This window comes from Ciconia boyciana, chromosome 3 (assembly GCF_034638445.1).
Source record: "Ciconia boyciana chromosome 3, ASM3463844v1, whole genome shotgun sequence".
Taxonomy (NCBI): domain Eukaryota; kingdom Metazoa; phylum Chordata; class Aves; order Ciconiiformes; family Ciconiidae; genus Ciconia; species Ciconia boyciana.
Genome location: NC_132936.1, coordinates 35639703 through 35665874, shown reverse-complemented (window position 1 = coordinate 35665874; position 26172 = coordinate 35639703).

Genomic DNA, 26172 nt, shown 5'->3' with positions numbered 1-26172 from the left:
CATGGTCAACAAAGACGAAAAAAGAGAAAGATAGCTTGGGAAGTTTCCATCAAAGCTGTTATGATGGAAGGTAATTTTTGAACCCTTTTTATTCTTCCATGAGGACACTTTCTACCTGTGTGGGTTTGCTCTGTTGGAGGGGAAAATGATGTTATCTGAATCATAAAATATACAACAGATGATTTGTGTATTGTGTATCACTGAAGACTCCACAGCAGTGATGCCAAGACTGAACAATGTAGGTTACTGGTATGTAGGTTTCTTCATCTTTTCCATTAGATGTACAGTGACCATAGGTGCTAAGGGGCTTTGCTTTTGGTTTTTATTTTCCAGCATAATGTTGCAATATTAGTAAGTAGATACACCACTATGTCATCTGTAATGGGTCTAGAAAAGTCACCTTTCTCATAGGATTTTGTCTGCCATGTTACTTGTGCACATGTATTTTCTAGTGGTCCAGACCCAGAAACGTCTGAGAGGTGTATTTCTCTGGGCAGCCTCTTCTTTCTCTGAGCAGACATTTGAAGCATAACAAGACACAACACTGACTGTATTTCAAACTTTGCAAGCTCAGCCATGGACTTGAAGTGCAAACACTGCTTTCTTGCTGCTTCCCTTGAAGAATTAAGCTTCTAAAACAGAGGGAAGAGCATGTGTACCTACCACTCACCATTGCCACCAAAGCCCAATGAAAGGGATGACTGCAGCAGCAGGTAGCAGACATCTCTTGAGCTGAAAGTGGTCATACAGAGCATTTCACTGACACAACATCTCTTCCTGAGCTCCTACAGATGATACCACCTCTTATCTAGCACTGCTGTGCCATGTCATAGCCAGCTGCTCAAAAACAAGAATTGAAGGTGAAAGCATATATCAAATATTAAAGGGTAAAAAGCACAGGGAAAAATGCAGAAATAAAGCATACTATTACAAAGTGAGAGCCTTAAGAATGAAGATTATATTGAAAAGAAATTTAACCATGCTAAATATTTCAAAATCACAGAAATGCATTGTGGGATAGTCAGATAACCTCTCAGCTTCCATATAGAGATATCATGCAATAATTATGTTATTGTGATTAAGGTAAAACTGTGTTGTTGCAGGCAGCAAGAGGGTAGAATTGTGGCTACATGATTTCTAATGAATCAGTTGACAGATAGGGACATTATCTTAAAGAAAAAAATCCATTAACTAAGTTTAATTTAATATCTAGGAAAGCATTGAGGAGCAAGAATTACTTATTTCATATGAAGGCTAGATCTGTCATTAGAAATGAAGGATTAAATCCTCATGATTCAAGAAACTAGTCCTCAAAGTAAGCATCCAGTATCCCAGGATTTACTGTAAAAACTGTTAATGTACAGAGTAGAATATGGTTTTCTTCTTTCCCTTTGTCCAAGTGGAGCTTTACCTGCTGGCAACTCAGCAAACATTGATATTCAGTTTTTACATCAAGACAGCATTCAATGTTTCTACAGCTTTCTACTTAAGCATTGGTGGGATTATTTTATTACTAAATATGCTTTCATTTCACCTTTTGGCAAAAAAACCCTGATGATTGACAATAAATTTATAAGGAGACAAAAGCCAGGAGTACAAATTAAGAGAGACAGGGAAGTCAGAAAGTATATCTTTCTATGAGTTCTGAAGACTTTTATTATGCTTCCATCTTTTTATGTTTAGATTTGATCCTTGGAAAAGTAATTATGACTAAAAGGAATAATAGAGTTTAAAAAGAAATGTCAGTACCAAATACCGCATTCCATTTACCCCAAATAACCAATTCATTTTTGCTAAGAAGCTAGTGCTGAGCCTCGGCCACAAAGATGCTGTAGAAATACTGATACCAGCTTTGCCGAGAATTTTGTAATTTACTTCATTTCATCTACTCATAAGAAGCATGGCCTAGTGAATCAAACGGCAGCTGGAATGTTCCTGGATGGAAAATAAGAATACTGTTTTAAGAAGAATGGTAAAGTTTCAACATTTGGTTTCATTTTATAATAGAATAAAAATGACATCCTTTGAAATATTTAATTTAAAATACAAGAGACCATCTTGCTTGTTCTCCAAAACAGCCCACACCCCAGTGGTTAGGATGTTGGAGTAAAAGATGTTTGGAAGATTTTCAATAAAGTGTATTTTGTTGGAAAACAGCAGTTCATTAAAATGGGAAACAAATCTGTTTAGCACAATGTTATTAAAAGAATTTTCAAACCTAGGGCAACATTTCTCATCCAACATGTAAGACTGCCCTTACAAAGAGATTTGAACTTAGTTCTTCTGGGTCCCTAATGAATTCCCACAGCAAGATGACCATTAGGTTTAGACTTGATTTCCTACTCTGCCACAGACTTCCCATGTTATCTTGGACAAATTGCTTTGGTCCAGATTATTTAAGGGAGTTGAATGTCTAAGCCCACTACGTATGCACATTTTTTCCAGTTTGACTGTATGGTCTAATCTTACAAAGAGGCCAGAGCACATGTCAGAACAAGATATGGAAACACCAACTACAGACCATCAACGGATAAGATAACAGCTCGACAATTAATACATTTAGTAGTGGTGGGAACAAATACACTGTGATTGAGTACTGGTGGCAAAGGATGCTGAGAAGATGTGGGCAACCAAGTTTCAAGTTCACACTCTGCTCCCAAGGCTGCAGACTTTGGATCATTGAATTGAGCACCTTGACATAGCTGGCAACTGTGTCTTCTGGTCCGTTTTATAGAACAATCAAACTACATTTTAAAGCTATTTTACCCAAGAGACTATATGACTGGGAACAGTTCCAGAACCTCACTGCTTTGATTGTGAAACATCCTTTTTTAACCATTAATCAAAAAGTATTAATTTACCATTTTACTAATGCTGTCCTTTGACTTAAATAGCTTCTTTCTTCACTGGAATTTGTGCACCTGATGTATCTAGAGCTAACAATCATACCCATTCTAAACTTCGCGTTTTCTAGGTTAGACAAGAAATCTCTTTTGTTATCCCTTTGTAAATAAAGTTTCTCTCTGCTGCAAATTCCAGTAGCCCTCCTCCACACATCTGCCAATATGACTTTTTTTTCACCACATAAATGGATTAATACTTCTCTATCTTTTTCCGTTAATACTTTGCTGGATGGACTTTAGGATCCCTCAGCTTTTCCCGATATGGAAAATCACTGACAGTTCTGAGCCAGCAGGCAATTTGTTCATAGGCCCTGGTCCTCTCTTTTTACCCTTGCTGATGGATGAACCACTGGAAAGGTAAGAAAACCCTTCTACTTCAGGTCTATGAGTGTATACCCTAATTCTCTACTGTCAAATTTAATCCCGTTTTTATTACTTCAATTTTCAAGTAATTTGATTTTTCTGGTAATATATATATATGTCTGTATTTGATGATGCTTGTGTCATCAACAAATTTCGTTAGACCGCTTTTACTACTTGTGCCAAGTTCAATATTGAAAATATGAAATAATATTGGCCTGGAGACTGATCCTTGAGGAGCTCCAGCTGTAAATTCTTTTCAGCCCAATCTGCCCTTTTTAACACATACTACTTGTGTTTCCCCTCACCCACACAGAGTTTTCTGCACCACTCTTAATTACTCTTACTCTATACCAATCTTACTTACTGTTATGTTCGGCTATAGTCTCAACTTCTGCTACTACTAGAAGACATGAACTTCTGCTCCAAGTTAATGTATCAGAGATTTTAATGTGATCTCTCACACCACAGTGAGTAACAGACCTGAAAGATTACTGACTTCTCTTCCTAATTCCCGTCTTCTTGTCGTTGCAGTAATATCTGTCTAAGCGGAGGCAATGTAATCAGTGTTTAATACCAGGAGCGTGTTTGGAGCTGTGAAGTGCAGGAAAGCTCCTGGTTGCAAAGGCAAGTGGGGCCTCTAACTGAGAATGAATATCCCACTGGTCAAACAGATATACATTATGCACAACAGCCATGAGTGAAGTGCTTATATGTCCCTAAGGATATGTGCCTTAGTCATCATATGTGGCAGCTGCCATTCTGCAAGCTTAAAGTTACTTCCACTGTATTTTGCTGATAGGTTTGAGTCAGGTGTAAACAACTTTCGAATTTATAATCATATGCTGTATAATCCTCAAGTTGTAGCATATGCAGAATCAGAAATATGGACAAAATCATGTGCAATTCTGCAAAATATTTTTTTTTATGTTTGATCACATTCATTGTTTTGTCCTCAAATTTCATACAATAAATGCTAATGAGGTAGTAGAATATCTACTATTGGCAGCTGGAAAAGCTACTGATATCTGGTTTTCTCTCCTTAATTTTCCTCTGTTTTAACATAAGCATTTTTCTAGCATGAACGGATACAGATTTTCCATTAAAAACTGTTAGCAGTGGATGAGTAAATGTCTGCCAATGTTACAGCCAGTTCATGAAGAATCCAGCTTCACAGTCTCGCCAACACAGCAATTAGGACCACATGTGCTAGAGAAGGAAGGGAAGCCTATGCATAGTGATGCAGTCCCATGAGGCCCAATGGCTGCCTTTCCAGTCCCAAATTTCAGAGTCTTTTTAAAATATATCTGCCTATTATAAAGTTTCTGGTTTGTGTATTTAAAATCCACAATACTTCTTTCTATAGTATTATTCATCTCTTCTTTGACTATCTGTATTTATGTCTTATTATGTCAGGAAAAGAGTCAGTTTTCAAACGATTTAATGCAAGAGCAATTAAAACATACTAATGTTGAGGATGTATACAGGTTGTGTCCATAGAGATAGCTATATGTGTATATGTGTGTGTATGTATAAAAATATACAAGAATATTAAGCCTACAAGTGTTTATACCATGAACAACTCATGGGAATGGCACCAGCCTTCAGAAGCTTCTACACCTCAGTCAATGGCTTTGTTTCAGTCCTGATCAATGCGGGAGATGTGTCACTTGTTTAGCAGCCTGTGTGAAATTAATTTGGGGTTATGCTCCAATCTCTTCTCAACAAATGTACAAATCATGCTCAAATATCTGGATCTCAGTGATGTGTTTTGTGAAAGGGGTTGTAAGCCTGGATGGGTATGGAAACCAAACTATACTACTGCTATAAAGTTTAATAATGATTTGAGCAATTAAAGTATATTAATGATAAATCCATATACATAGCTTGTGACTGTGATTTAAGCATAAATCCAAGTGCAAATGGTAATAAAATGATAGCAGCAATCAAGGGAAAAAAGGATCGACTTTCTAAACTAGGATTAGAGGCTACTGACATACAGAGAGCTCTCTGACCTTAAGAACCGAGTTGCATATTTTTCAAAGAACAGCTCAGCCTTGCTCAGTAACAGCAGACACAGAATAAAACATGATTCCTGAGGGATGGCACAGTGCCTGAGGTGCCAGGGAACAGGCTCTGTGCACACTTGAGCCAGGATGGAGGCAGAAACACAGGCTATTGGTACAGATACAAGGAGGATGCCCAGTTCCACGATTCACAACTTAAAAGGCAATGCCAGTCCCTTCTGCTTTCAGTGGGTGGGCTGTGTGTTAGCCACCCAGTGGGCACACCTGTCTCTGAAGGATAGCTTGAGATTTGCAAGGGCAGCATGACACAACCCTCACATCAGCCACCAGGCTGTTACGGCCATGCTGTTACACCAGGCATGTCACAGCCCCTGTTAGTAGTTAATTTGGTAAACTCAAAGCACAGGCTCACATCTTGGCACCTGTCTGGCCCTACTGCATAATGGCCCACATGGTGCCCAGTCCGTGCCACCGTCCCTCTCCCAGACACTGCTGGGCAGAGTCGGAGGTGTAGCCCCTGCCAGGCTCCATTCCCAGTGTGAGTTTTGGATGGGGACTCCCCAGTTTGGGAAGGGAAGAGAGCTCCAATTTGGGGACAGGAGACAGCTTGGGCTATTGGTCTTATGGCCAGAGAATGGTCCTTGCTCTGTTTTTTACTAGCTTTACTGGCCTCATCGTATCAGAATACACTCCCCATGAGGCAGCGAGGACCCAGCTGCCGACTACCTAAATTTTGCAGGAATTCAGTGCTACAGAGCGAAGGCCTTGTAACATAGGCAAACTCTGGGGTCAAGGATGCTTGCCTCGCGGTGCACGATGCGCTCTTCAGATAAGTACAGGAGTCACTACAGCTACTGAGCATGCTGCTGCAAAGACCTCAATATTTTCAATGATATTCTTTAGTTCATTAAGCACTGTGCTTGAAAGTGAAATTTTAGTGTGAAGACTCTTACCTTTTTCACATACTCAAATAAACAAAATCATTACTTTAACTTTGCATTGAGAACCTTCGCCAGCATACTCTGTCAATTCATTTGGGGCCCAGAGCAGATAAGAAATGCCTGCAGTATGCTGAAGTACAGAAGCACAGTATTTTGGTTAGGATGGGTACTGCCAGAAAAAGCCCTGACATCTAGCAACTGAAGGCTGGTAGGAACTGTAAATCCCCAAAGGGTTGAAACCAGACTCATTTTTTTTTTAAGTTATGGCGCAGTGCCAAGGGGATGCCATTCTGTTACAGCATTGCAGTGAAGTGGTTAGGGTCAGAATTGCAGCTAGGCACAGTCATTGTTGGATAACTGCCCATCCAGCCTCATTCATTCACATACAGTAGATATGCTCATAATGCATTTCAAGGCCTCTGTAACATGGACTTGAAACCAAGAGAGACAACAATAAGGATTTAACCAACCAGCATAGCTGGTTCTTTTCCCAGTCTCTGAACTCTATCCAGAAGACACAGCCAGATGTGGCTTGAAGAAAGAGCCCATAATCCAGAGAATGAAAGAAGAAGGTGGAGAGAAAAGGAGTTTTCAGGACATCAGTTAAGAAAAAAAAAAGTCTTGCTTACGTATGGGACTAAGGAATCTACAGATGTGCACAGGATGAAACCTTATCCTCAGCTTCAGGCATACATTTCTCAGGAAATCACTAACTTCCAGCACAGCCCCCGATATTGGTCTGTTAGATACAGGAGCCCTGAACTTGTACTTCCTCTTCACATAATGTTCTCCTGATATTTTAAGAAAATGGATTTATAATATTCTTGTACATGGATACTAGCAATCAGGACGTATGTGGCTGCAAAATTAAGATTCTTGTAAGATGCAATTTAAAAAATCTCCTTCAGGGCACAGCTATGCTATGGAGTACAGTGCAGTGCTGTGCAGAGATATGTCATACAAGGAGAGGCAGAGAGAGCTGTGGCTGTTCAGCCTGGAGAAGGGGAGGCTCAGGGTGAGTCTTATGAATGTGATGGTGGGGGGCAGTAAAGAAGATGGAGCCAGGACCTTCTCTGGGATTTCCAGTGACAGGACAAGAGGCTTTGGGAACTAACTGAAATACAGGAAATTCCATTTAGGTGTAGAAAAAGGTGGGCTTTTTTTAATGTGAAGGTGACTGAGCACTGGAACAGGTTGCCCAGAAAGGTAGTGGAGTCTCCATCCTTGGATATATTCAAAACCCAATTGGATACAACCCTGTGCAAGATGCTGTAGCTGACCCCAGATTGAACTCGATGGTCTCCAGAGGTGTCGTCCAGCCTCGACCTGTGGGTCTGCACTCTGTAAACTAGCAGTGATTTGGCAGCTCTAGGACAAAGCAGCCAGGTTGTGTTGGTGGGGTGTTGTGCTCAGCCTGCTCAGCCACATTAGTTTTTGTTCAGTGCCACCTAACACAGTTTTACAACTTCTGACACCCAAGCTGGTGTCTCTGCATGCTACTACATTAGGGCATTCAGATCTATCACCTCTTCCTGTTAAGAGCTCATTGCTCTGTGCCAGTGTCCTACCTATGGCCTTGTATTTCTGGAAAATGCTTTCAGTTTGAGTTTTCTTCTTCTAGTTTTAACTGCTCTCACATTTTTTATGGCATTCTGAAGGTCTGGAGGTCCTATATGAGAGACCAAGAAACTGGACACTTGGAAACATTATGCCCAAATGTAGTATTATTATCTGGTCATAATATGATTAGTAAAATCATTTTTGTTGACAAGTCTACAAAGCATACATTTGACACTCTTTCTCCATTACAGAAACTTCACTATTTGCTGCTGAAATGTCAGCCAAATAATATGAAGTGATATCTTCCGATTAGAACTAGATTTTTAAAATAACCACTCTTTCTATTAATCAGTTTTATGTGTACTTCAGTAAATACCAACAGAAATATTCTACTTAACACAGGAAAATTTAGAAAATAGAAACACTGTTTTAATGCGGAAAACTCCTTTTTTTTTGCATGACAACTTTGTGGTATACCTTGGATCGAGTTACAGCATGTCAAGAGTATGGGGTGAAACCCTACCCCTATTGAAATCACAGACAAATAGGCCAGGGTTTCATGCATGAACTGTAATTGGCAAGACGTAAATGTCATAAATATTTTTTTTTTTTTGAATTAATGATGGAACAAGGATATGTGAAATGCTGGTTTTGAGACACATTTTGAGAATTTTGAGAACTATTTTAAGAGATACACTCATTTTACCTATTCGGTAAAATTTTTGGCCTTGATTCTTGTTTCACAGTAACCTTGAACAGGATGGGGCTTGCTAGGTCATCGAGTTTAGTCTTCTCTTATAATGAATGATCACTTTATAATAACACTCTGTATTCATTTATCCAGGGACTTCCTAAATGCTTCTTGTTTTTATTAGTCTAGAGCAAAACCTGTTCAGTTACTGAGTTACTGCTGGTATTTTGAGTGCATTGTGTCACTTCTGCACTAGTACACTGGTAGAACTGAAAAAGCAAACTGGCTAAAATAACACAGCTTAGCACTAAATTAATGGCAAGTGCTACCCTTTATAAATCAGAGCAGTTATCCAGAGAGGTTGGATGCAGCTGTGCATAAACAAGAAAACTCTGCAGCTGCTCTCCTGTCCAGTGATCTAGTCTGTGAGCGCACTGGCTGACATTAATGGATGAGAGTTTCTGTTAGTGCTTAGCATAAATCTGTGGCTGGCCCTCAGTACCACGTTTAAGTACCTTATTGTTTTTGGGTCATCATTGTGGTATTAACAAATATTTTTTCTGTGACTCTTAAATAAAGTTTCTTTCTGTTAAAGGAACACTTTTAAACAACATCATAGTATTTCTTGAGTGTGAAATGTTGTTGCTTACAAGTTGATACCCACCAAGTATCTGCCTAGTAAGTTTTAATATCTCATGGTATGTACCATATGCTTTTGAAACATATTCACCTGCTAAATTGTGTGCATCTGCCTTTTGATGATATATCAATAGCATGTTCTGGTCATAATTTGAAATGAAGGGGCTGCTATAAATGAAGAAATGAAGAAATGAAGGGGCTGCAGTGATCTTAGCCCTAGCTGGCAGGTTTTGCTGAGACAAATTGCTATGAAGCTGTATATATTTTTATAAGTTTATGTTACTAAAGAAATCTCAAGCAATGACACCATAAGGAAAAAAAAAGTACCTATTTTCACAGGGTCAATACATTCAGCTGTCTGGTAGATTTAATTTTTTATTAACTCAGGGAACAAGTTGTACCTGGAATAGACCCTTGATTAGCATGGCATCACTGGAAGCTTGAGGCATCTTTCTTTGCCTGCAATGTATCTTTTGTGGGTAGGTACTGTGAAAATCATCTTTACAGCTCTCATCAATCTTAAAGCATTCTGGAGAGACATTTTAATCCCCATGTACAAATGGTGCAAATATATCACAGAGAACTGAAAGGACCTCCTGAAAACTACCCAGCAGGTCAGCAGCAAAATTGGCATCTGTGGATTCCTCCTTGAAAATATCCTACTTATCCAGACGTACTATTCCCAAAATGTTGTCACTTTGAAATCATTGCCAAGCATTTCCTTTGCTTACCTTCTTGCTCTGATCCTCATGGGCTAGGTACAAGATTGTCCTTTCAGGTTTAGGCAGCCAGGAGTGAGGCAAAGGGACACATTCCTAAGCATTTCACTGATTTTGTGGCTGTCTGGATTTCTGTGTCTAGGAGACACAGAAAAGCAACTACACTGGTTGTGTACGCACTATTCTATGTGGTGGTTAATGAATTAAGGTCAATTAGTTATTACTGGCTGGAGTTTAGCTTCTCATTCCCTAGATAACTCTATAATTACTTAAGACTGTTGAAACGGCATTTTTTCATTTTTTGGCTTGTACTATGTGTGAGCATCTAGCCAGCTATATGTCTGTAGTTCAGCTTCAAACACTAGAGAAAGAAAACCACCACCACAACTTCAGCGATGTATTTTTGATAGCCTGAGCCTGACTAACAAACTGCTGTCAAAGCAACATCCCAAAGGGAGGCAAAGGTGGAAAGGAACCTCCTGGCTATACTACTCGTAAATACATGTGGTTATTGTAGCCCAAAGGGATTCAAGACAGCTTAAACAATGGCATGATGTGTTTTCTAGGCTGGAATGCAGTTTGCCAGTGTTTGGATATTTAAAAAAAAAAAAAAAGTCTAACTATCTGCAATCATTTTACAGGCTTCTATTCTCTCGGTTATGGCTTCATGGCAAAAGTAGCCTGCACTCTTGCTCTAGTGCTATTCCTCAGCCTTGCTTTTGCTGCACAAACAAATCTCTCAATTAAATGATCCCTCAGATCAGCCCAAATGGCCAAGCTGAGAGCTGCTGTTTTGGTAAGATTGGTAATACTTCCCCATTTTAATGTGGATGCATTAAATTAAGCAAATGCTACACCTCCAGCATTTTGCCAGAATGTCCAGAACAGAGGAACTCCTCCCACTGTCCACTGGGAAAGCAGCAGAGTGGTTCAGTATATCAATACAGGAAACGTCCCCAGAAGTCCTACCAGTGCACCTGCATGATAACAGTACTGGTGAGGACAGGTATGGTTGTCTAGTGCATTAAAGAAGATGCCATCACTGACAAGCTCACCATTCAAGCCATAACTTCAGTGGCACGTAATGACAAATAGTGCTAGTTAATTAAGAGGGAGAACTGTAAAAGCTGTTCTAATTCTATTTATGTCTTTAAAAAAAAATCAGGGAAAAGGAAGTTATGTACTGTCAGGCATGTGTGTGTGAAAACTGTGATAACTGCTTTATTCTGCTTAAATGTTATCAGCCAGGTTCTCACTTGTAGTTTACTGAGGCTGTGGTCATTCATTTTAAAGCAGCTTCAGTAGATGAGAATCTGGTTTTAATACTGAACACAGTAAAAACAGCAAGAAAACAAACAATATTCATGCAGCTGTTGCAGCGTAGGGACAAGGTTTTGAATAGAGGTCCAGATTTAGATTCTGATTTTGATACCAAGATTAAGTAGCCTAATTCTTAAATATCCTGACTACACAGCAAGTCTTCCTGGTGTCAATGCCACATATGGTCTTAGTACATTGCATCTCAAGGAGATTCCTTACCAATTGCTTTCACATTTTCTTCAATAAATATATCTGCTGGGTCCTCTGCACTTGCTGACTGCTCTCCTATTTAAACGTGCATCAAAGTTCTTGTGAGAGTCTTTCAGCCCTTGCTGAGGGATATCTGTATTTGTGCAGAAGTTGTGGTCTGCCTTTGCCACATATCAGATATCATAATGCTTCTAAGGGACGGGGGAAGCTAGCACTTGAGTTTATCAACCAGGGACTCATATCGCTTATAAACATTTTCCACCCACTAGGGAGAATGTTATGCTTCATTATGTGACTCAGATCATTATCTTCTGTTCAGCTGGTGTCAGACTCTGATCTTTCTTCTTTTGGAAACACTACGTTTCCAATTTTTATTTTTACGTATTTTCACATCACTAATGAGTAAATGTGATATATTATTGGATAACAACAACATTTCTTGTGGTATCTCAGATGAACCAGAAGTGTTCCACAGGAAAATGCAGACATGCTAGCAGATGGAAATGATGCCACAACTTGGACTATGGCTCTGGATCAGCAGGAGGAGCATATTAAACAGTTCTCAAACTATGGCAAGGAAATAAAAAAGGAAAATATTGTTCTAGCAAGACTGGAACTTACATACTTCGTGAATAGCATAGTGCAAATTAACCGAAGAATGTATTCATCTGAGTAAATGACAAAGTAGAGACTAACAAACACGAATAGCAGTACTTCAAATACCAGTACCCGAAGTAGAGAGATTCCTGGAAAAGTTTACATGCTTTTCCATATTCCAGTCACACATATCTTCAGTAACTGTATTGTCTAAAGAGTAATTCCAGGAAGACTGAAGATGACTAAGAGAAGTGACATGCTGTAACACCATGGAGAAGCAAAAAGGAGTGTGCACAAAAACATCTGTTCTGCATAATCTGGTTCCAAACAGGTTTGTTAAATCATTTGTTGATGTCACATAAGAAAGATCAGTGGAAAGTGCTTTGTTGACTTTGCCTGTGGAGGAATTACTTAAAATTCAAGAAAGGAAACAGAAACTTTTAAATTAATAATTAGATATACTTTCACTAGAAGTCAGACTTGAAAGCCTTCAGAAAATCTGCTTTGCAAATGATGGGGCAGTAATGATGTGACTTAAAGCTATTTACAATCACCCATGAGATTAAAATAACACTGCTGTGATGGCAGAGAAAATGTTGTCTGATCTCATAAGAAGCACTGTTCGTAAATCCTGAGTTGTCACTGATGACTCAATGAGTCATATTTACCAAACTGAACACAATAAGTAGTAGAACAATTACTTACAGTAACACAATCGACTGCTGCTGATGTACAGAATCACCACAGATGCTAGCTTTCATCTTCTGTTATACTTTTCTGTTATATTCTTATGCTGTTTTTCTGTTATACTTTTTCTCAACAGAATAAAACACTGTCTTTATGAATCTTTTTAAAGAATCTTCTTAAAGAAACTTGACTCATTACTTGTTGCTGAAAACTGATTTAATACCAGTGTTATAGGAAATCTCTAAATGGTTACTGTGTTCTGGATTAGGATACCAGCTTTTTAAACAGAGAGAGAAGGAAAATTTCATGTGTCATAACAAAATAAACTGCATTTCCTACTGAATATGAGTACCATGGACTAGCTGAGTTATGGAGTAAGAATTTTACCTAAATACTAAAAGAAAGGAATTTTCGGGATAACAAATTTCCATGAGACATCCAAAGGGAATGTTCTCATACACACACAGTTAAAACTCAGTATCATCCTGCTGTGAAGTGATACTTCATGGATTTTGAGGTTTGAACACATTTGCCACAAATTAGTTGACACAGTCCTTGAGATCAGAAACAAGTCTCTTCAAAGGTGAGTGACTGTGTCTAATGCTATATGTACTTTTAAAAGAGCTCTAAACTTACGCTCTTATATTACCTCTTTGAACAACTATGATGGCAGTGTATGCCTTATTTCTATCAGCAAAAAGAAAGCAAGGACCAATACAAAAGCTCAATTTAATAAAGTATAAAATTATTTTTTTTCAAATCTTAATATGCTCACATACAAATGAGAAAGCTGCTGGTAATGAACTTGGAACTTGAAGCTACTGAATCCTTCTCCTAAGAAAGTTGGAAGGGACCTCAGATTACCAAGTAGTTCAACCACCCTGCTCAGAGCAGGGGCAATTAAAGCGGATTACTCAGGACCATGTCCAGTCAGATCTTGGAACATCTCCAATGGTGGAGACCCCACAGCCTATCTGGGCATCCTGTGCCAATGGTCAGTCACCGTAAAAAAAAAAAATAATGTTTTTCCTGATGTTCAGGAGGAACCTCTTGTGTTTCAGTTTGTGTGCACTGCCTCTTGTCCTGTCACTGGCTACCACTGAAAAGAGCCTGGCTCTGTCTTCTGTACACCCTCTTTTCAGCTATTGATCGATAAGACATTGATAAGAGCCCCTCTTAACAATCTTTTCTCCAGGCTGAACAGTGACAGCTCTCTCAGCCTTTCCTCATAGGAGAGATGCTCCAGTTCCTTAATCATCTTAGTGGCCCTTCACTAGATTCCACATTGCATTGGGGAGCCCAGAACTGGACCCAGTAGTGCAGATGTAGCACTGAGCAGACGGAAAGGATCACCATCCTTGACCTGCTGGTGACAGTCCTCCTAATGCAGCCCAGGACACTGTTGGCCAGGACACATTGCTGGCTCATGTTCAAGCTGATGTCCACCAGGACCTTCAGGTCTTTTTCTGCAAAGCTGCTGTCTAGCTGGGTACACCCAGCATGTCCTGGTGCCTGGGGTTGTTCCTACCCATGGGCAGGACTTTGTATTTCCAGTTGTTGAACTTCACAAGATCCCTGCCAATTCATTTCTTCAGCCTGTCAAGGTCCCTTTGAATGACAGGACACCCCATTTTGTGTATCAGCCACTCCTCCCAGTTTTGTATTATCTGTAGACTTGCTGGGGCTGCACTCTGTCCCTTTGTCCAGGTCATTAATGAAGAATTTAACAGTACTGGCCTCAGTATCAATCTAAGTGACTGGACTCCAGATGGATTTTGTGCTTCTGATCACAATCCTTTCATCCAGTTCTGTTTAGCCAGTTTTCAGTCCTTCTCACTGTCCACTTACCTAGTTTGTACTTCATCAGTTTGCCAATGAGAAAGTTATGGGAGACAGTGAGTGTTGAATGCCTTACCGAAATCAAAGTAAAAAATATCCACTGCTCTTACTTCATCCACCAAGCCAGTCATCTCAGTATAGAAGGCTATCAGGTTGGTGAAATGTGATTTACCCCTTGTAAATCTATGCTGATTACTCCCAATCGCCTTCTTGTCCTTTATGTGTTTAGAAATGGTTTCAAGGAGGTTTTGCTCCATGGACCTTACTGGGGTTTGAAGTAAAGCTTGTGGTTCCCCAGATCCTCTTTCTTTCCCTACTTGAAAATAGGGCTGATATTTGCTTTTTACCAATCCTTAGGAATCTTCCCCGATTGCCATGACCTTTCAAAGATAACCAAGAATGGCCTCACAATGGCATCGGCTAGCTCCCTCAGCACTCATGGTTGCCTACCATCAAGACCCACGGATGTGTGTATGTCCAGTTTAAATGTTTCCTAATATGATTGTCCTCCACCAAGGATAAGTCTCCATTGCTCCAGAATTTTCCTCTGGTCTCAGGGGTCTGGGATTCCTCAAGGCCTGTCCTACCAGTAAAGATTGAAGCCAAGAAGGCATTTACTACCTTGGACTTTTCCATATCCCTTGTCAGAAGTTCCCCTGCCCCATTCAAATTTTACTGGTCTTCCTTCTGTGAGAGATGCACTTGCAGAAGCTCTTCTTGTTGCCCTTCACATCCCTTGCTGTACTCAATTCTATACTTTGGCTTTTCTAGCTCTGTCCCTGAACACTTGAACAGTGTCTCCATATTCCTTCCTGCCCCTGCTTCCACCTCTTCCTTTTTGTGTTTGAGTTTTATCAGGAATATCTTGCTCAGCCATGCAGGCCACCTGCTGCCTCTGCTTAACTTCCAGTACATGGGAATGGAAGTTTATTGAGCTTGAAGAAGGTAATCCTCGAATATCAACCAGCTCTCCAGGACCCCTCTTCTCTCCGGGACTAATTCCCAGAGGATTCTTCCAAGCAGGTACCTGAACAGGTCAAAGTCTGCTCTCCTGAAGTTCAGGACTGTGACCCTGCTTTTTGTCCTATTCCCTCCTCTCAGTATCCTGAACTCCACCATCTCATGCTCACTGCAGCCAAGGCTGCCCCCAGCTTTCACATTCCCAAGCAGTTCTTCCTTGTTTGCAAGTATATCCAGCAGAGCATGTACCCCCGTTGGTTCCTTGATCACCTGTGTCACGAAGCTGTCACCAATGCACTCCAGAAACCTCCTGGATTGATTGTGTCCTGCCGTGTTCATATCACCCCACACCCTTTGCTTGCCAAACAGTCCACCACTTCCTCACTTCATTGTTGATCATCCTCTCCTTTCCCCGTCACTCCTAGTTTAAAGGTCTCATCATCAAGGTGGGCAGCCTGTTGCTTCACTTAGTCAGGTGAATTCCATCTCTTCCAAGCAGTCCTTGGTCCTCAAAGGAGGTCCCGTGGTTGTAAAAGCTGAATCCTTGTTGTTAAAACCAGCAGTGAAAACAGTTGTTTACTTGCAGGATCCGTCCAGTCCTCCTCAAGTCCTCCACCATCATCTGCAGGATTGAGAAGACACCACCTGGGCCCCCCTTAACCTTGATGATCACCTCTGGAGCCACGCAGTCATGCTTGATATGCTCCAGGTTGCCCTGACAATATCATTGTTGCTCCTGTGGAAAAGCAGCAAGGGACAGCTTGTCCCAGGGCTGGACAAGCCTTGTTAGCCTCTCCAAAACATCCCTGATCCAAGCTCCCAGCATGCAGCAAACCTCCCTAGGCAGCAGGTTAGGGACCCCTGCCCCGCAGCAGGGAGTCTCCCACCGCTGCCTCCCAGTGCTGCCACAGGGCTCAGGTGCCACCGGCTCAGAGGCTTCATGGACACAGGTCCCAGCACCTCCTCTACTACCAGGGCACTGATCCCCTTCTGGAGGCTGCATGCTGTAGTTGCAGTGATGTGTTGTGTTGCATTATAAACTTCAGTAAAACCTTACAAAGGTAATAAAAGATGTAATTACTAATCATTAACAATTGTGTTGTGTACTGAAGTAACTATAAAAATGTATTTAAAAAATTGAGTGAAAAATTGAGCCAGAGGCTTCCCATTAATATTGCTTCCCATCATTTAAGGTGGTTTATGATCTTGGGGTGATGAATCCTTGCTACAGAGCATTACCTCAACAACACAATCCAGTTATCGCTGATGGTTAATAAAACCCCAGAAGTTTCTAAGAAACTACCACTGAGTATGTGGTGCTTAACTTCTCATTGAAAGCCACATCCAAATGAACTAACCAAACTATGTGCTGTACTCTTTAGTTTGAGAACATTTTGTTTTCTTTTTAAGTGTAACACAGCAGGTACTGAAGACATTTTGGATGTTTTCAACTGCCCCATTTTCTTTGCCTGAAATGTGGTCTCTTTAGCAACATGATACTATGAAAATCTCTTGTTTCAGAAGAACTGTCCACATACTGAATTTAAAGGGCCAAAACACAATGGTTTACTGTTAGATTATATTTACCATAGCCCATAGAAAACAGAGTGGAAGAAACCTCATGGAGTCACCGAATCCTTCTCCACAAGAAGACTGGCTACGTCCAAACCATTCTTGGCAGACGATTGTCTAACGCCGGTCTTCAAAATATCCAGTGACAGACAGTCCACAATGTCCTCGGACAGCCTGTTCCAGTCCTCGCTCTGCTCACTGACAGGGTTTCGTCACTTGGGTCTGAGCTACGGTGCCTAGAATCTCAGCCTGCTAAAGACAGAACAGTTTGTTCTATTTATTACCTTACATATTTAAAGAGTGTTATCACCCCCTCCAGCTACCCCTCCTCCAGTCTAAACACTCTGAATTCCTTTGGCATATTTTTTTTCCACAGATCATACTTTCTAGACCTCTGATCATTCTTCTTCTTTGTACTTTTTCCAAATAGTCTATACATCCCTTGAATAAAGACCTCAAAAACATAGCATTGTGTTCCTGCTGTGGTCTTATCATACTAAGTAGGTATACCTTACAGATGAAATTTCTGTTTATACATCTCAGAATGATATTCGCCTCTCTCCACAGCAACATGACATTGTTCTTTCATGCAGAGTCTGTGATGTATTATAATCCTCTGAGCTTTTCCTGAAGAATTGCTACCCAACCTGTTGATCAGATTATTTACACAGACTATTCTGTATGCCTGAGGATGTTTATTGATCTATGTCCTATTTTTTTGGACTATGTTTCCAGTTTGTGAGGATTGTACTACTGCCTTCTAGTGTGCTTGAGGGTCATCCCAACTTGGTGTTATCCATAAAAAGAAAAATATCACTCTCTATCCAAACCCCTACACTGGCTCTAAGACAAATAGAAACCCTACTTACCATTACGCTTTAGTCTTGCACTGATCTTACTATAGTTTACTAAGACCATATTTCTTAAAATTGCTTATGAGAATGTTATGTGAGAAACTGTCAAAATTCTGACTAAAGTCAAGAGATATCTGGAATCTATTGACTCTATTCTGTCCACAAGGCCTGCTACTCCGTCATAAGTAGAAGTGAAGCTAGTTTGGAGAGGTGTATGCTCAACAAATCCATGTTGGCTCTTACTTATCTCCCTGCTATCTTCCAAGTGCTTACAAATAGTTTAGCTGATTATTGTTCCAGTACTTTTCCAGGAACTGAAGTTAAGATGATTCCTCTGCAAGTCCCTGACTCTTTCTTTTTCCCATTTCTAAAGATAAACTCTGTATTTGCCATTTTCCAGGCTCTCAGAACTTCACCATTCCCTTGTGTGTTCTCATAGACAATCGCTAGTAGCTTGGAAATTATTTCAGTCAGTTTTGTAAGTGTCCTCAGGTGAATTATAGCAGGCCAGATGATTTGACAACATCCTAGTTGGATGAGTATTCGTCATTTTTTTTTTCCTATTCTATCTTCAACTCCTCTCTTTTTATTACTGATATTAATTGTGATAAACTTCTGACCATAGTTAATCTTTGCATGACAAAGCAGTGCCGTTGTGGACTCACATTTTCTTACTGCCACCATTCGTAAGATGTTTACAATGTTTATCTCCATTTCAAATGTTTCAGAAAAGATGAGAAAACATAATCCTTTTACAAATGAATAGATCAAGACATAATTCTGATGTCATTTACACCAGAACAGATCAAGAGTCATGCTCTCCAGGTCATTGTTGTTAAGGTGAGGAAAAGCAGAAACAGCTGCCAGAGAAAGGAAACTAATTTGAACAACAATTTCTAGAGCTCTGAATGTGTGGATTTAGTGCAATTAGGTTTCATTACTGATTAAAGTATTATTACTATTGTATGCAGTTTGTGTCAATTAGCAGCTTTTCCAGTGATAAACATTATAACAAGTGTGCAAAAAGTGTTAAATAAAAGGAAGAGATAATGATCAGGCTTACAATGTGGTCTTATGGACTCATGAAGAAGTGCTCGCTATTTTAATATTTAAAAAAAAAAGTTAGTTAAAAATAAAATTTCCAAAAGACAGAGGAATAATACAGGTTAAGCCAACTCTTTCAGGATCCATAAATCCTTGCATAAATCCTTCTGATGGGAAAATCTTTAAATCTTCAGCTTCTAGGAAAAGAAAGAATGTTGATTCTGGCACCAACTGTTAACCATCCACCTATCATTTTTCATGAGTTACCAAAGATGAAGCCAGTTAGGCACACATGTTAAAATTCCTCCTTGTGGAAATGTGTAAAAATCTGTCAGGTTTGTTTAGAGACTTTTAGCTTCACCAACTTATTATTTAGCTAACAGAGAAGCCTGGCTTGATTAGTCCTTTAATCTAGTCATTTCAGTTCACAGATGCAGCACTCACATCCTCTCCAGATGAAAAAATGAAGGCACCTTTTGCAAATGTTGTCATACTGTAGTGCCGTTTGGGACTCGATTCAGCTAAAGCTTACCTGTGCGAGAATAGCCCCGGCCATTAGATTGTATCAGGCATTAATCAGCCTCAGAGACACACTCGGGGTTTTCTGACCTGCCCTAGCTGGAAGCGACTGCATCAAGTGATGGGGTGGCAGGAGCCCCATGCTGGGCAGTAGCAACAGGGAGTTACAGCCACCATTCTCATTCCATTCATTGTGCAGGACAACCCTCGGTCACCCGGCTGTTTATTCCTTTCGTGTCAGTCACTGGAGGCTGCCTCTGCTCTGCAATCCAGAGTATAGCCTAGAGATACTCCTCTGGGAAGCAGGAGCTCTGAGGCTGAATCCCTTGAGACTCCGAGAGAAATTAGGTCTGTGACCTAGGACTGAGAGGCTGTTTGCCAAAGTTAGCATTCATGTCTTCAGAAGAGGATGCCCAGCTCCAGGAAGGAGTGTGTCCACCTACTGTCTTTGCCTAGTATTTCCATTGGACTACCTTTAAGCACCTGCTTTCCCGGGGAGAGAAATACAGACCTGCTCTTCAGTTTGAATCTCATGAATAGCCAGCTTTGCGGGTCTTGACCGGAGAGATGATCTCCAGTCACCTGCTGTCTTGGACAGTTCAGACCAGTGCCTTGAATTGCCAGTAAAAATAGGGCCAGCTAGGATTTCTGCCAGTAAAACTATTTCTTTTGTCAGATCATGTTCAGGAACTCTGCACTTCCAGGATTTACATTTCACAAGCAATTCTGCCATATGGAAGGGCTGGGAATTCCTGAGCTTCCAGCATCTATCTTCTGGTCCTAGGGCCAGGGCTCTCAAGGCTTCCAGGAGCCTTCATCCATTAAGAGGAACTGTCTATGGGGAACAAAAAGTTATTTCCAGGGAAATATTTTTAAAATTAAGTTTTCTTTCTGCATTATAGAGAAGACCTTTAAAAACACTAAAAGGTTTTCCCAAGAGAAGGAAATTCTCTTGAAGTTTTGATCAACACTTACCTGGAAGTAAACTGAGAGAGTGGCTAGGGAAGGAAGGGTATGGGAGGACTGTCAGATTGTCTGGCACATTCCACATTCTGATAGTTAGAGATTTATAAAGTTGCAAATGTAAACCATATATGCGAAATTTTCTGTGACAGGTGTTGTCCTGGTTTCAGCTGAGATAGAGTTAATTTTCTTTATAGTGGCTGGTATGGGGCTATGTTTTGGATTTGTGCTGAAAACAGCGTTGATAATACAGAGATGTCTTAGTTGTTGCTGCACTAGTCAAGGACTTTTCAGCTTCCCATGCTCTGCCAGGTGCCCAAGAAGCTGGGAGGGGGCACAGCCAAGATAGTTGATCCAAACTGACCAAAGGGCTATTCCATACCACATGACATCATGCTCAGTATATAAAGCTGGGGAAGAAGAAGGAAGGGGGGGACATTTGGAGTGATGACGTTTGTCTTCCCAAGTGACCGTTACGCGTGATGGAGCCCTGCTTTCCTGGAGATGGCTGAACACCTGCCTGCCCATGGGAAGGAGTGAATGAATTCCTTGCTTTGCTTTGCTTGTGTGCGCAGCTTTTGCTTTCCCTATTAAACTGTCTTTATCTCAACCCTCGAGTTTTCTTACTTTTGCTCTTCCAATTCTCTCCCCCATCCCACCGGGGGGGAGTGAGCGAGCGGCTGCGTGGTGCTTAGCTGCCAGCTGGGGCTAAACCACAACAGGTGTCTTCCTTTGGCTGAATAGTTTTAGAAAATATCAGACAAAATAGTTCAGCTGTTGCTGAAAAACAGATAGAGAAAAATACTGATTTACATCAATAAAACAAAAATGAAGGGAAAAACGTCTACCCACCAGTCTTTCCAGAGGAACTTCAAATTTGCCAGGAAGGTAGTCTTTCCATCGCGGGGGGGGGGGGGAGAGGGGCCGGGGGGGGGGCAAGCTTTAAAAGAACTCTCATTTTCATTTCCTCAGGAGAGAGAATGAATAAAAATACTGGAGGTTTGTGCATGCTGGTTATACATCACCCATCTTTGCACCCATGCATCCTGTGTAGTGAATGAGGCAAGATAGTTAAGGGTGGAAGGGGATCAAATTAAAATAACAATTTGAAGCAGAGAAACAAAGACTCTGCCACTGGGCAGGACCAGTAAGAGGCAAATTTAAGATGTTCCTTAGGAGTTGAATGTCTATCAGCTTTAAAATTTTGTGTGCCGTATGGTGCATAATGTATGTGTGTATCCTGTATCATCAACATATCATAACTGTAGGAATTACATCATTATCTGTAGGCAATGAAACAATCTATTCCCAACAATACTCACTGGACACCAGAAAAGTCTGCAAAGGACACAGGACCCTGAAGGACCACACTGGGGTCTGTGCTCCCTTTTTGCAAGGGTTTTGAGAGGGTCTTGTGTTTTGAGAGGGTTTATTACAGCCAGGTAGCTGCACAGAGCTAAGTCAGGTCCAGCCCTGCTTCAGGCCAAAAGCAGCTCCTGCAATGCAGAGCAGGAAGAAGGAAACACAGGCACGGCTGGGTTGATAGCAGGGTCTGGCATGACCGGCATTAAGTCAGAGCTAAGAAGCTCAGTCCTATAGAGCTGCCTAGGTCTCTGCATCAAGCTCCCCAGCATTTTTGAGCATGGTGGTGCATTAAATGGGGTAGTGGTTCCACACCATTAAGTGTTTTGCCCATGTTAAGTTTCCCTGCAACCTGGAATATTGAGAAGCCCAACACCAGCAGCCAGGAGCTCCAGGGCTCAGCTCTGGTCTGTCAGAATTTATTTACTCGGGATATGGATGTGGGAAGCTCAGCGCAGAAGTTTCTGCCAGATTCAGCCTTAAACTGGCCTGGCCAGCATGTTCCACTACCATTATCCAGGATAACTCAATCTCATAACATACTGGATAACAGAATTGACTATAGAGACATGAAATTAATTTCTTGCTCCATGCTGCTACTTGAAGGAGAGAAGTAGAACAGCAGTAGTTTAATTTATGATCTTATGATCCAGCACTGGAAAGTACTTCTTGTGTCATTGATTCAAGTCCCCTGCTACTTCAGAAACCACTTCATCTAATCTTGTTCATAAATTTATCTTAAAATTGGTTAGATTTCTAGTCCATACTACAGCCCCAGGAAAGTAATTACAGAATAGTATTGCTTTGATTATTTGAATTATTATGGTTTCCAGACCAAGTTCCTGGCTGGTTTATGCATGATAGTTCTTGTGCCAACATTGTTCTTTAACTTAGATATCCCTTCCCTTTCCATGTTATTTAATCTCTTGATGTATTCAGAGTCAGTAATAAGGACAAAACAAACAACTCTTTTATCTATTTCTCCAAAGATATATTATATAGATCCCAATTCAAAGAAAAGCCAAGATAAGCTGATACTTTGGCATCAGGTTAAGAAAATATTCTCATTGTCAAGCTGGGACAAATAAGTGAAATATGTGGGCTGGCAAATACCTGTTATCTCCCTACCCATGCATATTATCCATCCTACTCATCGTTGCCCTGATCCAAAGAACAATATTTCAGTGCTTCTGAACACTGGAAAGTGCTGCCAGAGGAGAGGATCTTGCTGAAGGCCCTGGAGCTCTTTTCTTCAAGGGAGGCAGAGGTGCATTCAGGGCAGAGCCAAGGTCCATCAGCACATCAAAATGGGGCAGCTGAGGCATTCTAGGCCTGTATAAAATGAATATACCTGTAAGAACAAGTAAAATCTTATCAGCTGGAGGCTATGACATTGTCTTGTCTTCTACTTTTTCCTTCCCTTTTTTTTTTTTTGTGTGTGTGTGTGTGAAGTAGAGATTGTAGATGTCATGAGATACCTGGACTAGACAGGCTCAGCTGAGCCAACTGGGAAATTCAGCATTGGATTATTTCCATTTATTTCAGTGGGCTTTGGATCAGGCCCCAAAACTACCTGACATGCCAGAATGACGCAGGTTCTTGGCTCGTTGGACAGAGGAAGTGCTTTTTTGTTTGGAAGTATTGGCCAGCTGTCTTCAAGGGAGAAATCCTTCCACTTACTCCCCCAAAACCACCGTGTTCATATTATTGAAATGTTTTCTTTAACTGTTAGAATCTCTTATGGAATCTGCAGTGACGTAAGCAGCTCTTTGGGGGGTTTTATGTTTTCCTCAAAGCTTGACCCAATACATCAGTCAGTAGAGAAGTCATTACTTTTAAGTTGATGGCATGTGGGTTAGAAGGGTACATTATGTAGATTTTCTTTACCATTTGGGGTTAAAACAAACAAGCCAAGTAAACCTTCAAGCAGGGCAAGGAACCCTGGGATGGAAGCCACCTGTTGGTCAAGCTATTCTATCCTTTTGAAAAATCTTTGCAAGTTTGCAAGCTTTGCAAGAGTTTAAATCAAAGCCAGGGAAGAAAGAAGCCTCTACCTCAAAACTGCTACAGTGTGATCCTTTAGCTGTCTGATTCATGCTAAAATAAAGATTCTAGAGTGCCCAATTTGTTTCAAAGACCAAAGTGCAAATCTTGGCATTTTCTCAATGACTGTCCAACCTTTTATTTCAGGAGTGAAATATAACTTGACTCCTTTATGCAAGAATGTTATTTGCATTAACTAATTACCTGTGTTGGAAAAATGTGTTTTGTTTTGTTCTTACAACAAAGTTTTGTTCCATAAAGACTTTCTGTAATCTTGACATACATGCAAGCAGAATGTATGGGCTGCTCACAGCAAGATCTGTAAATGGTCTCTGGTCCTACTTTTGTTTAAACTGGCATCAGCAGAAGTACATTATATTCTGCTTTACAAGCTAAATTTTATGTATTGCTTTTAGAAATATGGCCTTATAATATAAAAATATATTAACTATCTTAGCTCATATTGTGTATAGAAGTTTGAATAGTCTTTGCCACCAACACAGAATATCAGAAATTAGAAACAGATAGTAATTACCAGGAACAAAGATGAGGTTTCAGAGGAGAATGGATGGAGTGCATTCCAGAGCACATAGAGTATTTTTTTCCATGAAGATTAATGGCTATTATAAAGGCATTGTGTTCAGTGAACTCACATATCACTTACTTACCTAGAAAGTGAAGCAATACATTTTTACAGGCTGATATAATTTAGAAGTTTATGAAGGGGTCAGTGTGACTGATAGGAACCTCAGATTATACTAAATACTGTCTTCCACATTTTGTTTTGCGATGTTGTGGTTCTTGCCTTTATCTATTTCCTTGTTTTTCTCTGCCTCCATTAATCATTCAGGTATATATGCTTTTTGGCTATTGTGCTTGACACAAAAGCAAATATATTATCTTATCACATTATCAGAAACCATAAATTCCATACATGCAAAATAAGACCTCTGTTCATCATAAGGAAGAATTGCTGGCTGCATGGTTTCAACCATTTGGCAAACCATTTCAACCAGCATTTAAATCTTGTGTTTGACATTTTGATCTAAAAATACAATGTCTTTAAAAACACACAATATCGATTATCTTATTTATCTGTATAGTCTTGCAGAGATGTAAAATTACAGTATATAGGAAAAAGACTATCATTCTACAGATGGTGGCAACATAGTTTAATAACTAATTTTCAGAAAACCTGCTTTCTGTTGAATTGTTATTGCTCTACTCATCCCATAATATTACGAAAGATAATTTGCCAGCAAAATGTTCTATGAAGCAATTGGATTTTATGACAGGACTTCATAGCAAGTGGATGTGCTAAGAACTGTGATATTCAATTAAATTAGTTGAAGCAAGCAATTTTCAGCTTCAGATTTTGAAATATTTCAAACCTTTCATAATTAGGCAAAGGATGTTCTCTAGTGTCTAAATTTAATATAAAAAATTTCATAAAGGGTTATTGTTCTGAAGTGCCCTGAGCTAGAAGTCTGCACATGGAAGTGGAAAGAATAACACACAATTTTAACCGCTTCTCTGCTGTATTCTGATTCAATGACCTAATAATATTGGCTTAAAAGCTCTTTCAAAGGGTTTACACTGAGGGACTCAAGTGTATTTCACTGGCTTGTGTGGCAGATCTCCAGGGGTCAATTATCTAAGAAGTATCACTGCAAACCATTTGTTTTATTTCTGTGGAAGTACACAGTAAAAAGAGGAAGGCTGAATGAACAAACAGTTCCTTCTCCAGACACAGATATATTGCCATCATTCCTGGCATCGACAAGCTAACAGCCACACTGGTAAACATCTGAAAAACCATGCCAACTTCTGCTCCATCAGTAACACAAGAAAATGCTTTCCAAATAGAAAGAGACACCAATGCCAACAGGAAACTGTCTATCCTATTCATACTTGTGAGAAGACACAAGGAGCTCCAGAGCCAAAAAAGGAATCCATGACAAAAACACTGAACCAGTCTATTGATAACTACATTTATTGAAAATCTTCCTTTGGACTGAAAATCAGCTCATATAGGCCACTCTTGATTCTGATCCATTACTGCTCCCCTGCACAGTTTGGAAAACCAGGGCAGCATGAAATTAGATTTGCTTTGACACCCCAACCCTCCTTCTCAGGGGCCTCAAGACCAGCAGGTTGTTAAAGCTCAGTTTGCTGGAAGGGAGCCTGGGGCTGAGCACCACTGCCAGCAGCGCTCAGGCAGCGCAGATCCCATCCCTTGCACCCCAGCAGAGGCTCCTGTGCAAATGACTGCTGTGCAGCTCTGGCCTGTTGATCTACTGGCCATTGCCTCCCCCCAGCACTCTGCCACGAAACCCCCTCTGTCCTGTGATGGGGAGGTGGG